This window comes from Cupressus sempervirens, chromosome 2 (genome assembly GCF_028749045.1).
Source record: "Cupressus sempervirens isolate cs-2001-9-10 chromosome 2, ASM2874904v1, whole genome shotgun sequence".
NCBI lineage: Eukaryota > Viridiplantae > Streptophyta > Pinopsida > Cupressales > Cupressaceae > Cupressus > Cupressus sempervirens.
Window position 1 is genome coordinate 481,611,516 of NC_143119.1, and position 14,404 is coordinate 481,625,919.

The 14,404-nt window shown below is 36.1% G+C and overlaps 1 protein-coding gene across 1 annotated transcript in view; it reads left to right on the forward strand.

Moving 5' to 3' along the window:
- Positions 1 to 14,404, forward strand: part of LOC149573124 (uncharacterized) — an 81,450-nt gene that overhangs the window by 59,653 nt on the left and 7,393 nt on the right. The gene's annotated exons all lie outside the window — the stretch shown is intronic.

The window sequence follows — 14,404 nt, forward strand, 5'->3', positions numbered from 1 at the left end:
AACAAATTTATTCAAGGAATATGGAATGCTCCCATAATGTAGATCTAAACTACATTCAGAAAGTGCAATGAGACTTGCCTTTATTTCTTGAATATGCTACCATTGCAGAAAATTTATTCTGGAAAGGTTGCCACTGTCCAAGAGAGTTGGAGTTTCTAAAGGTGCTGAAAAGGCCACAAAAGGGAGACATTACAGCTTCCTCTAAATGTGGTGGCTCATGAAATTTGGTTATCTTCACTATGTCACATACACAAATATGAGAAAGAAGATTTGTCCTTAAAAGCGTATTACCCAAATTGCTGTAAAATGATACAAAGTATATATTAAAATAGGTTTAACAATAAAATTTATTTTTTAGCTAAAAGTAGTTATAAATTTATAATCAATCTAAAGCCGTGGAAGGACTTGATGCTAACCATGAAGCTCTTTGTAATTAGCTTGAGTGCTAAATAATGTATCATGAACTTATTCATGGAATTTAGTAAAATGTTAGATAAAAAAACACTTGACCTGGTCCTTTGATTAACAAGATGATGTGGCTGCATGTAATAACCCTTGTGGGTTCTTTTAGGATTTTTGCCTATTATTGGATAGGTTATGCCGTCAACTTGTTTGCACAAAGGGCTGATTGTGATTAATGTTTTAAGGTCTTGATTGGGATTATATAATTGAGAGATTGACATATATGATTCCATGATCCTTTAGGAAATTCATGTATAAATTTAATGAGATTAACTAGATACTTGTCAATGAGCAATGATAAATGCATGCATCAAATGCAATGTAATTTCCTTTATGCAAGAATGATTAATTTAGGATATAAAGAAGATCTGATGCAACAAGTCTGCTAAGGGCTATTTGGTATTTTGAATGTGCTAGGTGAATTCCTTACAAACATAATAAGATAGACTGAATTCCTGATCTGTAGCTGACTTTTTGTGTGAAGAAATAGGTTATGATCGTTGTATTAGTCTGTTTATTCTTCCTGAATACTGTCTTAATAATCATGCGTTTGAGTAGTAAAGGATCTGATAGGAGTTCTGGAGTCTTGCTCCAAGAAAGGACGTTGAATAAAAATATAAATCTGGTATATCTTTGGTTATCCAAGGATAGGATTTCCTCAATGCAAATATATTTGTCACTGATCAGAAAAGATGTTTACTTGTATATGAGATAACTGGTCTGCTGTTATGTAGGAATGGATAGAGCAAAATGTATGATAATTTTTTCCAAATTTGTATGCTTATAATTCCATGTTGAGTAATTAGGGATCTGATTGCATATGAAAGCGATACGGTTTTTATTTCTAATTGCTCTTTCTAAATATTTTCTTTATAATCATGCCTTGACTGATTATTAGACTCTAAGTGTGTGCATCCCTGGCCTAGTGAATGGTGGATGGTACACCATCCTCTTCTGGCTGTTCAAAGTCTTCTTATGGGTACTTCCATTCTAAGTTCCAATAGTCAAATAACAAAATCTGTCATATCTTTTGATGAATCCACAACTTCTCCCCTTAGTATCTATTTGATGGACATGGTATTAAAAGTTATATGTCTTAAATGGGATGTCCTTCAAAAATTATATCTTTTTGCTTGCCCTAATCTCTCTCATTGGTAATGTTTATCTTTTATTCATTTATTGACAAACTTAACTCCTTGTAACCATGCCTTCTACAAATCGTATCCAAGAATGGATTGCTCATCATTTAGTTAAAAACTGCTTAAACATAATATTATTGATTCCTTAATTGAATGGCTTCTTTTGTCCTTGAGCAAGTCTTTTCACTTATATTCATCTAATATGATATTTTCTAAATATTGTTTCATACTTTAAGTGCAAGGGTCATTTCAGTCTCCCTTTCCTACAGTTACTACCTACAAGCAACCTTGAACAGTCATGTTGATACCAGGGTCCCAAATGAGTCTGTCAGATGCTCTAATGCATTCGTTGCTTCTGGTTGTTGTCATTGAACTCACAAAGTCTGTCAATATCTGCCATACTACGAAGCAATTTATGTAATCTACCTGTCATACAAATCCTAGGGTCTGAAGGTGTCTAGCACTATTTGCTCATAATGTAGTCCTCTTGGACACTAGTGAAAATGATCTCTTGAAAACCACCAGTAGGAAGAACAATCCAATGTTGCGTGAACTCCTTTGAAATACATAATTGGACAATCTCTAACTTTAACACTATAACTTTCCAAAATCATCACAGGCTCAATGACTATTGATTTTCAAATGATTCCAGCGTTCCAAGTTAGTTTTAGAAAAGAACCAGGACACTTTGATTTCACGAATCTGATTCTCATACCCAAACTGTCACTGCCTCTTTTGGAACCTTAAGAAGTGTTCATTGTCTAAACCCAAAGAATTAGTTCTGATTTATGGAAAAAGAGAATTGCTCAAACAATATTCTCTCAAGCTGTCAAGAAGAAAATTCTATGTTTTCCAATCTATTGCAGCCATCACGATTTATTGGAAGGATTGTATAGCAATATCCTAGAATGCTGGTAGGAATTACTATTCACCATGGTGGAGGCAAAAATCTGAATGGTATTTGTAGATCTCTCACAATTAACTTCCATAAAGCTAGCTATGGTTCTGGTTCGGCAACCACTTGGACATAGGTATTGATATATTTGAAGTGTCGTCCTTCTTTCAACCAAGCCTAAACATTCAACTTGTGATTTTTGATCAAAAGTAATCCTCTTCATTGACCTGACCTGAACTATAATATCTTGTAATTTGATTGCCGAGTGATTGGTGATAGCATCATTTTGGTTTGTCACTACTCCAAGCTTGTTTCCACACTTAATTGATAGGAAATGTATTGGTGTTTTAGGTTTTATGATCATTTTGTTAATCTTGTAACATGATTCCAAAGTGGCTTCTTTATCCAACTCTCAAAAATGGATTATCATAGGTCACATTAGCTTCAACCTCAAACAAGTGATTATTAATAAGCTGAAAGTTATCCTTTGTTCCAAAACCGAACCTATCTCTTCCCAAACTTCCATTATCTGATTTGTCTAGACAATGATTCAAGTCATAGGTCTCATCTATGTTGTCCAATTCCTTAATCTCATCATTTCTTTTGCTGTCTTCTAGAGTTCCTTGAAGTGTTTGGTTACTAATCTTGATTTTTCTCATCTCCTCATTCTTCTAGATGGGAGCAATAACTGGAATAACATGATCTGCTTAACTTAAAATATAGTCTATTAAATGATTTACTTGTAATTGCTCTTCTAAATTAAGCTAACTCAAATACAATCAGCATAGCTATATTTATATATTTAATTGAACTTACTCGGGGACATTACTGCTGGCAAAATATTCGGTGCTCCCCTCGGGATTTGCGACAAGGGCTTAACCGCCTCTTGTGTACTATAAGTTGAGTAGTTGTATTGGGTACTAATAGATTGGTCTTTTGGTGCAACGACAACCCCACTCTAACAAGTGGTATCAAGGCTTGGTCACAGGTATGAATCCTCAAACCCTTGGGTAACATTGAAGGGGAGATTGTTGGCAAATTATTCAGCGCTTATAATAAACTACCCCCCAGAAACTTATTTCAAAATACCTCTTCTAATAACAAATTCCAAGTGTTTAATGATAACAGTTGTGCATACTTATCAAAACAATTTTACTGTCGAATACAGCTCAAAAAACAGTAAATATATATGTATGTTCAGGGGGAATCTACTTCCACAGTCGTAGAGTTATGAATATTAAATCAATAACATTCAACACCAATCACAAGGGTACTATTCGAAAAGAACCTTGTTGCATTCTGCCAATGATCCTGTTCTTTGCTGTAGGCTTCCTCTCCCCTTCACCTGTGAGCTCCTGTTGCTGCTATCCTGATCGGACTGGGAGTTGACCACAGTTTCTGGCAACACCTTATCGACTCTGGATTATTACTATGCCCTTCAGACTGGTGCTGCCCTTCAGCATGTCCTTGGTTGAGAGACTCAACGCATCGTGGTCAAGGCTGTTGGTCTCAGTTGCTCTCCATTTTCTGTGAATGTGTTCTGGGTTAAGTGATTGGTCTTGGAATTTCCAACTAACTCCCAAACCAATTCTGTGACTGCCTCTATATTACTCGGTTGAGAACTTCAGCTCCAAAGCTCACGTCTGTTGGTCCTGTGGTAAGGTTGTAGCTTCCTAACTGGTGTCGACTGTACTCTATGGTTTCCTGTATGGACGTTTGCTCATGGTTGCTGTCCCTTCTCTTGGGTGCTAATATCGACCAACCCCGCTAGTGTGATTTACTTGAACAGTTCAACCTTTCCTCAAAAATAACATATGGAGATGGCTTAGACTTCCGTATGTTATTTACCCTGAGCAACTTGGTTACTGAAGATAGATTGGATTCTTTGGCGAGACTCTGAATGCTCAGATGTCGGGCCAAATACTTGTCTCAAATATCCTTTCCTGCACAATTCTGCCTTTCTCTTTCTAAAGCCTCTGGATACCTGTAGGTATCGAAAGACTATTTTTGGTGAGCTCTGTTCTTCACAGAGGTCATTTCAGGCCTGCACCGCAACCTGACAGATTTGTTTCCTTCAATTTTTCCTTCCTGTCATAGCATAAAAAAATAATATCCTTTAATGAACGCTTCAGCAACCTTATATCCCCAATTGGTTAATGGTAGTGCATTTCTTGGCTTCTCTCTCACGTAGATCAGGTGTTACGCTCCCTAATCCCCTCCTTGTCTTGTGTTTTATGAACTCACTTCCTTTCTTTTCATGTATATTTATGTTTATAATGTAGAAAAGCTTAATAGCAGCGCAAAACTTATACATTGTTCTGTTCATTTATTAAATGCTAAGAAAGGATTAAATTATTATTATTATTATAAATTCTCCTCTTTATTTGCGAGCTTAGAGAAGGACATTACGGGGCTCCCCTTAGGATTCGTGACAAGGGCTTCATTGCCTCCTGTGCATGATAAGTTGAGTGGTTGTATCAGGGATTAATAGATCGGACTTTTGGTGCAACGACAACCCCACTCTAATATTTACACGGAACTAATGATTAGTTAATTATCTTTAGCGTCTTCCTTTTGGGCAGTGATTATGGTTACATTGTCATTAAGTTTGTTTGATGGATTTAGACATATCATAGCCATCTCATAATCATATTGTTTGATATATCAAATCACTCTTATGGAGGTATTGATATATGAATTGCTTATGCAATCTGCTGTTGGTGGTCTTTGAAATATTGTTTTTATCTCATAACTTTTTTGCATTTGTAGCTTTGTAACTTGACTCAATTCTTGAGCACATGAATAAATTTCTAGTCGGTTTGAGTAGCTTATGATGCGCCTTTAGACTTGAGACATATTTGATCATTTTGATCTTTTAATTTACTGTTTTTTGAATATGTCATTGATGTCAAAGGTTGATGATCAAGGTCGTTTAAATTTCAAAGAATGGATTGAGCCGCTTGACGTGCTTAAGCTATCTGTGGGTCTACATCAGCTGCTAGTTTGTCCACTTGTCAGATTAAATGTCAGCATATTAATAATCTAAGGGTTGACTTCTTTGATAAGAGATTTCAAGAAACAAGAGCAGTGATGAAATTGAGAGCAACAAGTAGACAACAACAATTAAAATAATGCCGAGTCAGCAAATCAGACAAGTTTCTTTATGATCTGGCCAATTTCAGGTAAATGGATTTTAATATGATAAAAGTCAACTAATAAGGGGTGTTGACTATTCTTGCAAAGGCTGGGCATGTTTTTGGATGAGACGTGTGTACTAATGGGAGATTTGCAAGACAAGGATAAGGTGAGTAGACAAGTTTCAATATCTCTGCTATAGTTTCTATTGCGAAGAGTTTCTCAGCTGTGTGCTTTGCATGTGCTGCATTTATTATTCTTTATGACTGGTTTGAAAATCAAGCACTCTATAAATTGGTCTGCTGGACGGCAATACTAATGAGCTGTTTTTGTAATTCTAAAATAAACAGAGCAGTGCATTATTTCTGTGAAGTATTATTCCTGACCAGAGCATTTCTTGTGAGTGTGTTATTGAGTCAATGCATGATAGTGGGTGAGGTATCAAGTAATGATTCTTGGATGTTTTGAGTTGAGTAAGAGTCCGAGTTCAGAAGGCACTTTTATTAGCAATCGAGTTTTAAAGATAGGAGCTATCTTTATGAAAGAGTGAATGTATGCTGCGGATGGGGTTTTAGAATACAGCGATGACTATTCTTGGCTGTGCAGTGTGAATCATTTTTGTGAAGAAACTGTGGGGTCTAATAGATAATATAACTAGCTGCAGATTTATTTTGATAGTGTGTGATGACTTCTTTGGCTGTGACTGGGAGGAATATTTTGAATTGTAGTATGTTTCGAAATAGATGATATTCTGGTTGAGTATGGTGGATGAAAAATATGCGGATACTTTATTAGTTCTTGAGTGCAAGTAAGATTGTTTTTAAACCTTTGTAGTCGGACAGTATATATTTCATTTTATTTGAGAAGCTGGTTGTGGATGTATGAGAAGATATTTGTTTCTTTTTGATGCCACATACATAATTTATGCAGTATGTTCAAAGTGAATTTGAAAATAGAGTTTTTAAAGATATTAGTGATACTTCGTATCTCCTGGCTCTACTTTGTATCTCCTTGCTGAGCCATATGAGGTTGAATTGTTTTTGGTTGGTAAAATTGAAGGAGCTGGGTGAAGACAAAGTAGAGATTGATGTGAAAAATAATTCATGATCTTAGTGTATTTTGCTAAGTTCCTAGTTCGGATGCAGGTTTGAGATTTGGGTTTGAAATTCACTCAAATTTTTTAAGGTGGGTTAAAATATATATATAAAGATGTATGCAGAAACAAATAAGCTCATACATCACTATGCTAATAGTAAAGCAACATAGAAAAATACACTACCATACATATTAAAATATTTTAGCACAAATGACATATGTTTTACCTTTTTGGTCTTTTTAGTGGTCTATTATAGAGTTGAAGGGTTGGATTGCCTAAAATAGACATAGAAAAACTTTAAAAAAGTAAAAAAAAAATCCATTTTTTGGCCAAATTCGACCTGGGTCCTACCGCAGATTTGCAAATTTTGAAATTTGGGTTAAAAATGGCAAAATTTGTGTTAGGATCATCTGACCAAATTTGGGCAGACTTTTGTGAGAATATGACAAGGACAAGACTTTTACAAGAACCAGATGAGACTTTGGGGTTGACAGGGAAGAATTTGGTAACATAGGTATTTGGGGTTGGTGGCTTAGCTGACTGGAGTTGATTGCTTCAAAGAGGGTTGGCGCTCTCTATGAGTTGGTCCTAACTTTTGTAATATGGGTTGGTGCCCATATATGTTAATAAAACCTATTACTTTGGTTTTTTACCCGAGAGGATTTTCCTTGGGAAATCTGGTATATGCATCTTTATTGTTGCTCTCATTATGTTTTATGTGGTTTCATGCTGTTGAAAGTTTTGAAATACTGATTCATCCCCCCTCCTCTCAGTATTTTTTGTGTGCTCTTTAATTGGTATCAAAGCGGGGTGCATTTGGAAATAGAGCTTTAATGCTTGGAGATTGTTCCTAGTTGCACACATGGGTTCTTGTGAAGGTCTTGCTATGAATAGAGCTCCTTTATTGATGTCTCCAACTATGCATTTTGGAGTGTTGAACAGGTACATATCTAATGTCTATTGGTTTTAATATTTGGGATGAAGACTGGTTATAGTATTGTACAATTCCTTGAACTCCTCCAAGGGTGCTGATGGGAAGAAGGATTTTGAAAATAATGCAAAAGCCATGAAGGCAATCTTATGTGACTGGTCAGAGATAAAACTTGTGAAAGTCATGCATCCTAACACAGCTTAATAGATTTTGGAGAAACTTAAAACATATGAAGAATCCTTAATTGAACAAATATTGTTCAGGGCCATGGAAGAAGTACATGAAGATTCCACTTATGAAGAAATAAATCTTGAAGAGGAGCTAATAAGTGCTTTAGATGAAATCAAGAAACTTACAAAGAAAAATCAAAGCTTGAAGTTGCTGCTACAAGAAGAGAATGTGACAAATACCAAGAGATCGCAGAGAAGCAGAAAAAGTGATAGATGATATGAAGATTTAAGTTGAAGATGCAAAGGAAACAGTGGAAGACATTAGAAAACAGCTTAAGCTGAAGGAAGAAGACTGAAAGATTTGAAACTGAAATTGTGTTACTTAGAAAGATGAATAAGTTTTTGACACGGTGGAATCATTAGAAGACAAATCAGAAAATTCTCATGTCCTTGGATAAGGTACACAAAGATTGTTATGGTAAATCGATGTTTTTGTAGTTGTATTAAACAAAGGAGATGAAAGCTCCTTATACAGATTTACAAAGAAGATGTTTCTAAAAGAAACAATCACGAACAAAAGACAGAAATATAAACTACCTAATAAACTAAAGGCTAACTAAGATGACCATTAAAGAAACATTATAATATTCTAATGCCCTCCTTTAATGGTCATTGTCCAACTATTGTCTTTTGGTCATGAATTCTTCAAAACATTTTGCTACTGTTGAGACCCTCCTTGGATCTGCAAAATGTAAATGACCAAGAAGCTATAATTCATCAATAAAAGAATAGAGAAGGGTGTCCCCTTCTTCAGAATGCTTTGCAACAGGAGACAAGAGCCTGCCATTGAGATGAGTTTGCCACTAACCCTCCCAAACTCGGCAAAACATCCAACCAAAAATCATCATAAAATATGTAACTTGATGTTGGATAAGTGAGGTGCTCTTCCCTAGAGATAGAGACAAACATTGAGAACAACTAGCATGATTTTGAGAAAAAATTGGTAAACCCTCCAAACTTTGTAGATGAGCATGATGCCCCAAAATAGACTACAAAAATCCACAATTTTTAGGAGAAAAATTGACGAAAACTCAATACAATTTTTGAGGTGTGAAATTGATCAAAACCCAATGTGATTTTTGGGGTGAAAATATCAATCAAAACGAAACAAAACCTGAGACACGAATAAGAGAATACAAAGCTTTGTTTTTGAGGAAAAACGGTTAAACCCAATGGATAATTGTGAAGAAAAATTATAAACCATCATACAATTTTTGAGGAAAAAATCATAAACCCACAAAGGAATCCCATGCAACCTCGTGAAGTCTCGTGTTTTGCGACCTGTATTTCTGCAATCAAGAAATTGCGGAATCAAAACTCTTAACTAGGCTTGTGATTTCTAGCAAAAATCCTTGAAGACGAACTACAAAAGTTTCATAAAATACCTCTAACGATTTATTATTTCTAAAAATCAAAAAGTGAATTTCTAGAAATAATTCTAGATCAAAAGAGGCTCGAATTTTCCTTAAAAAATCCGCCAAATTTTATGAAATTCCATCGACCTGCTCTGATACCATGTTATGGCCAATCGATGTTGTAGTTGTATGAAACAAAGGAGATGAAAGCTCCTTATATAGATTTACAAAGATGATGTTTCTAAAAGAAACAATTGTGAACTAAAGATAGAAATAGAAACTACCTAATAAAGTAAAGACTAAGATGACCATTAAAGAAACATTATAATATTCTAATAAAGATCACCAAATGATAAATGTGGAATTGGTCTCGAAGAAGGTCAAAGCTCCTAGTCTACGAAAGAACAGTAGAAAACAAATGTGGACATCAAGATTTGTGGAGGTGTCCTAGCTGTCTACCTTTTTACAATTTGGCCAAAGGTCTCAGACTATAGAAACTGTTAGGTAGGTTCTTTGACTTCTTTCCTCATTGGTGTTGTTGGCTTAGGCTAGAATTGGGTTGCCCCCACTTTTATATGAAGATTCTTAGGATTATGAAATTTGATTATGTTTCTCAAGGTAAGAGTGAATGGGATTCAGAAGGTAGGAAGGGAGCAATAGTTGTTTATGAAACATCAACAGCAGTGAGCAAGTGTGAGGACCCTTCGCACAAATTCTTAAGGTTAGACACATGCAGTACTGCCATTCATGTATTGTCTCAGATTTGTAGATTTAAGTTAATAATTAATAAACATGAAAGTATACCAAACTCTGAAACTTAATACTAATGATTTAAAGCTGATGAAACCATTACCCACTTTAGCAAATTGGTCCATCGTTCTCCTTGCCAAGCATTAGTTAGAAGTTTTTTGCTTTGTGTTTGATACCCATGACACTCTGAAACAACTTATCTTTAGGGATTTGGGAGCCTACAAGTTTGATCACCAAAATATGTCAGTTGAAGCATTCTAAGCTGCTCTTAATTCAATTGTTCCTGGTTAAGGATGTGTTGGTAAAGAGATTGTTCTTTTTGATTCAACTCTTATATACCTAAATTTGTGAACAATATCTGGTTACAACAGTTGGAAAATTGCTTCTAAAAAAGACTAACTTTCCTCTAAATTATTAGCTACAGCTCCCTATTGCAGATTTGCAATGAATCGTGTTTGTTTCTAAATCTAAAATGAGGTATGTTATTAACTTGAGAACAAGAGAGGTGAACCGAGCCTGGCCTAAACAGGATCTAACTCAAGCAAGAAAACGTTTTAGAAGATTAAATTAAGTTATGAACTCACACATCTTATTAACTCATAAGGCTTATCAATTCAAAAGTACAAACTAACTAAAACTAAAGTGATTCAGCAAGAAACTAATTATAGAGAAAGAAGGGTTTAGTTGAAAAAAAACACCTAAGAGATTTCTCTTGAACCTATGGTGACAATACTTATCATATTCAGTTCACTGCTTCAAAACAGCGGAATGAAACTCTGTTTGTTCCTTGTTTTAATTCAGACAAAAGAGAAAACATAAAATTAACATTTAAGAGAATGGAACAGAAAATAAGTGACACAAAATACCATTCAATTGGCTCTGCAACATCAAGTAATCTACACCAAAAATTAGCTGACCTTTGTATTATCAAATGAGGTTACATTTTTAGTCTATTGTTATCATTTCTAAATTCTGGTAGAGCAACAGTCATATAATAAAGAATAAAACATGAAAATATTGAATTTATATCAGCCATATGAGCATGTGCTATCTCTTCTATTGATGATTATGAATCAGAGATGTTCTGGAAAACACTCCATGACTGTTCAGCTTCTTGCAGTCTTCAGAAAACCTTGTGATAACATTGTTTTCGTCATCTTTTGTTGTTTCTCGCCAAATACATATATTTCATGCTACAATGGTCACTACATTTTCAAATTCTGGTCGTCGATCTCAAATTAACGATTGCGATTTAAACATTATGACTTTCATTTATAACTTCTACCATGGGTCCCTCTGGTTGCTTTGTCGCTAAGACTAACTTCTACGCATCTTTCCATAGCAACATAGCGAGAAGCGTTAATTTTTAAAGATCTGACGGTGCTTGCAAAATTGACCCACCTCTGTCACTGTCAAAGAATCTATCCAATCGTAGTACGCCAATTCGGAACCCACTTACCTCTTGCAGCTTACAAATTGAATTTGGCCCCATGTTTCTTACCTTGTGCAGCTCACAAATTGAATTTGGCTCCACAGGATATGTGTTGATCCATCGCTACGTCGCTATGAATAACGGTCGAGCAACTCTACATAGTGAGATAGTGACGAATGTAGAATCATCTTGATTTGACACTCATTAATTTCCCTTTGCATCATGGGTCCGCCTTTCAATTATGTACCTCGTGGCAGTACTTTATTGTCAGATGTCGGATTATTTTGCCTCATGGCACCTCGTGACTAGACTCTGACGGCGCTTTGTGAGAAATGGTGGCCCACCAGACACATGCCTTCATGTCACTATGTCACATGAATTAACTATCGAGCATCTTCGCATGGCGACATAACGACCTTTGTAGATCTTCTGTGATCTGACGGTCAGTGAGATGCATTAAACTTTTGTTTGAACGAGACCCAATATGACAGGTAAGCATCTGACTTTTCAATTGGCCAATAGCATACATTCTCTCATTCAATTGACTTTTCAGCTTGGTCTTCGATGTTCCTCTACTATATTTGCTCTATATATGCTCATGATTTCTTCGTTCTACTTGCATTATGTCTTTAATGGAACATTTGATCACAAGATTAGGGTTTCTCAAAGAGTTGTAGAAATATTTTCATGAGGGGCTGCCATAAATCTGTCTTTCACATGATTTGAAAACTCGCCGAGGAGAAGTTCATTCTAATTTTTCCGCTAGATTTGATTATGAAAGTTGTGACGAATCTTTAATCATTTCTGAGGCAAACAATTATAATGGGAACGTGGATCTGCTGTAAGGTACCCTACAATTTTCTTGTTTTTGATTCATATGCATCATTTGGTACCCTTCGCGGGAAATCGTCATGGGTTGAAAACCTGTCGAGGAGAAGACGACTTCCAGATTTCTGCAAGCTTCTATTTTAATTAAGAAAGTGATAGACTGAAAGTAGATATGACCTATGAATGATCATTGTATGAGCAACATAAATCTCCATCAGACCAGGAGCTAACCTACCCGCGAGATCATTTCGACACAAAGGAAAACCACCCGGCTATGAAATGTTGAGAAGGGGAAAATGAGAAATCCAATGGAGACTCGTTCCACCTAAGGGGGTTTAGACCTAGACTCAGACACAACTAGGAATTTCCTAAGACTCAAATAATCACTTTTACTACTCGGGTAGAGGTGAAAAGTGGGGCAACAATTGGCTTTGTCTGGGGACTTGGGTAGGCCATACCGAAGCAAGGAATCCGAAATCTTTGGTTTCGCAAAATTAAAAGGTGGCTACACAACAAAACAAAAGCAAGATAACACAAGGGAACGAGGGAAACAAGGGAAACCTAACTAGGAAAACAAGAAAGGGAACTAAACGTAACTATAGTACAATACGGGTGTTACTTGTTTTAAATTTGATAAGGCTTCAAATCCTGGCCATTGAATGTCAGGGGTATCACTTTGCCATCCAGATATGCCAATTTAAACGAGTTGTTCTCGAATGCCTAATGAATAGTGAATGGACCTTTCTGTAGGGTATCAAATTTCTTATGCATACTTTTTGGTGCTCTTCGCTTATCCCACAATAGCACACTATCTCCTACCATGAACTTCCGCAATCTCGCCCTTTTATCAAACATGCTCTTCACGCGCATCTGGTGTTGTGTGATGTGATCCACGATTTCTTCTCTTTCCTCTTCGAGTTTGCTTAGGTACAAAATCCTCTTCTCTAGTCCATCTCTATAGATGTCATCTTCAATCACTATTCTGAGTTTGCTCATAGCCAATTCCAGAGGTAATGGAAGATTAGCTTCAATTCCGTAGATCGATTCGAAAGGAGAGATGCCAATTGCCCTCTTAGGGGTCACCCTATTTTCCCATAGTGCTTCATGAATTTTCTTGTGCCAAGTTTTTTGATTATCAAACACCAATTTCTTGACAATATTCATCAAATTTTTGTTACTAGATTCCGCTTGACCATTTCCTTGCGGGAAATAGTCAGATGAACAATTGACTGTGATGCCATGCTTGAAACAAAACTTGGTGATCTCAATTGAAGAGAAGCATGCCACATTATCCATTACTAGTTTGATGGAGACACCAAATCTAACCAGTATGTTTTCCTTGATGAACTCACAAACTACTTCGGAAGTAGTTTTCTTGTTTGCTTTGGCCTCCACCCACTTGGTGAAGTAATCGGTCACAATTATAACATACTGGTGACCAGCGCTGGATGTTGGATTGATGGGACCAATGAAATCGAGGCCCCATTGTTGGAAAGGACCTTCAATGATGACAGGTCTAAGGGGCAGTGCAACTAGCTGGGGTCTCCCAGTGAACATCTTACATTTCTTGCATTTTGACACCCAGGAGTAAGCATCCATAAACATTCGGGGCCAGTAGTAGCAGTGTCTTAATATTTTGAAGGTCGTGACCGAAGATGAAAAATGTCCACTGCATGCTTCATCATGAAATGTTCTCAACAACTTTTCATGTTGTTTATCTACACATTTTAGGATAGTACCATTTGCAGCTTTCTTAAACAATTTGTTATCCCAAATTACGTATTTGGCAGCTTTTAGTTTGAGATCTCTTCTTTGCTTGCAGTCATGCCTTCAGAACATTCTCCATATGTCAGTATATATGTAATGTTCTTGAACCAAGAGTCTTATAGGCCTACTGCCAACACTAACTGTTTCTCTCCCAATTCCTTTGGTTCTTCAGCCATCTTATTCTCTGCAATTGCTTTGCATAAAGCATTACCTCTCACTAAATTAGTAGGCTTGGTTTTGATGTCATACTCTTGCATTTTTGCTATCCACGTCCCTTTAGCATTGCACCCTACATCTTGTTGTGTTAACACACTTTTTATTGCTACATTAGGGACATTAACCACAAAATGTGAGTGTAGGATATAAAACCTAAAATTCTTTAGT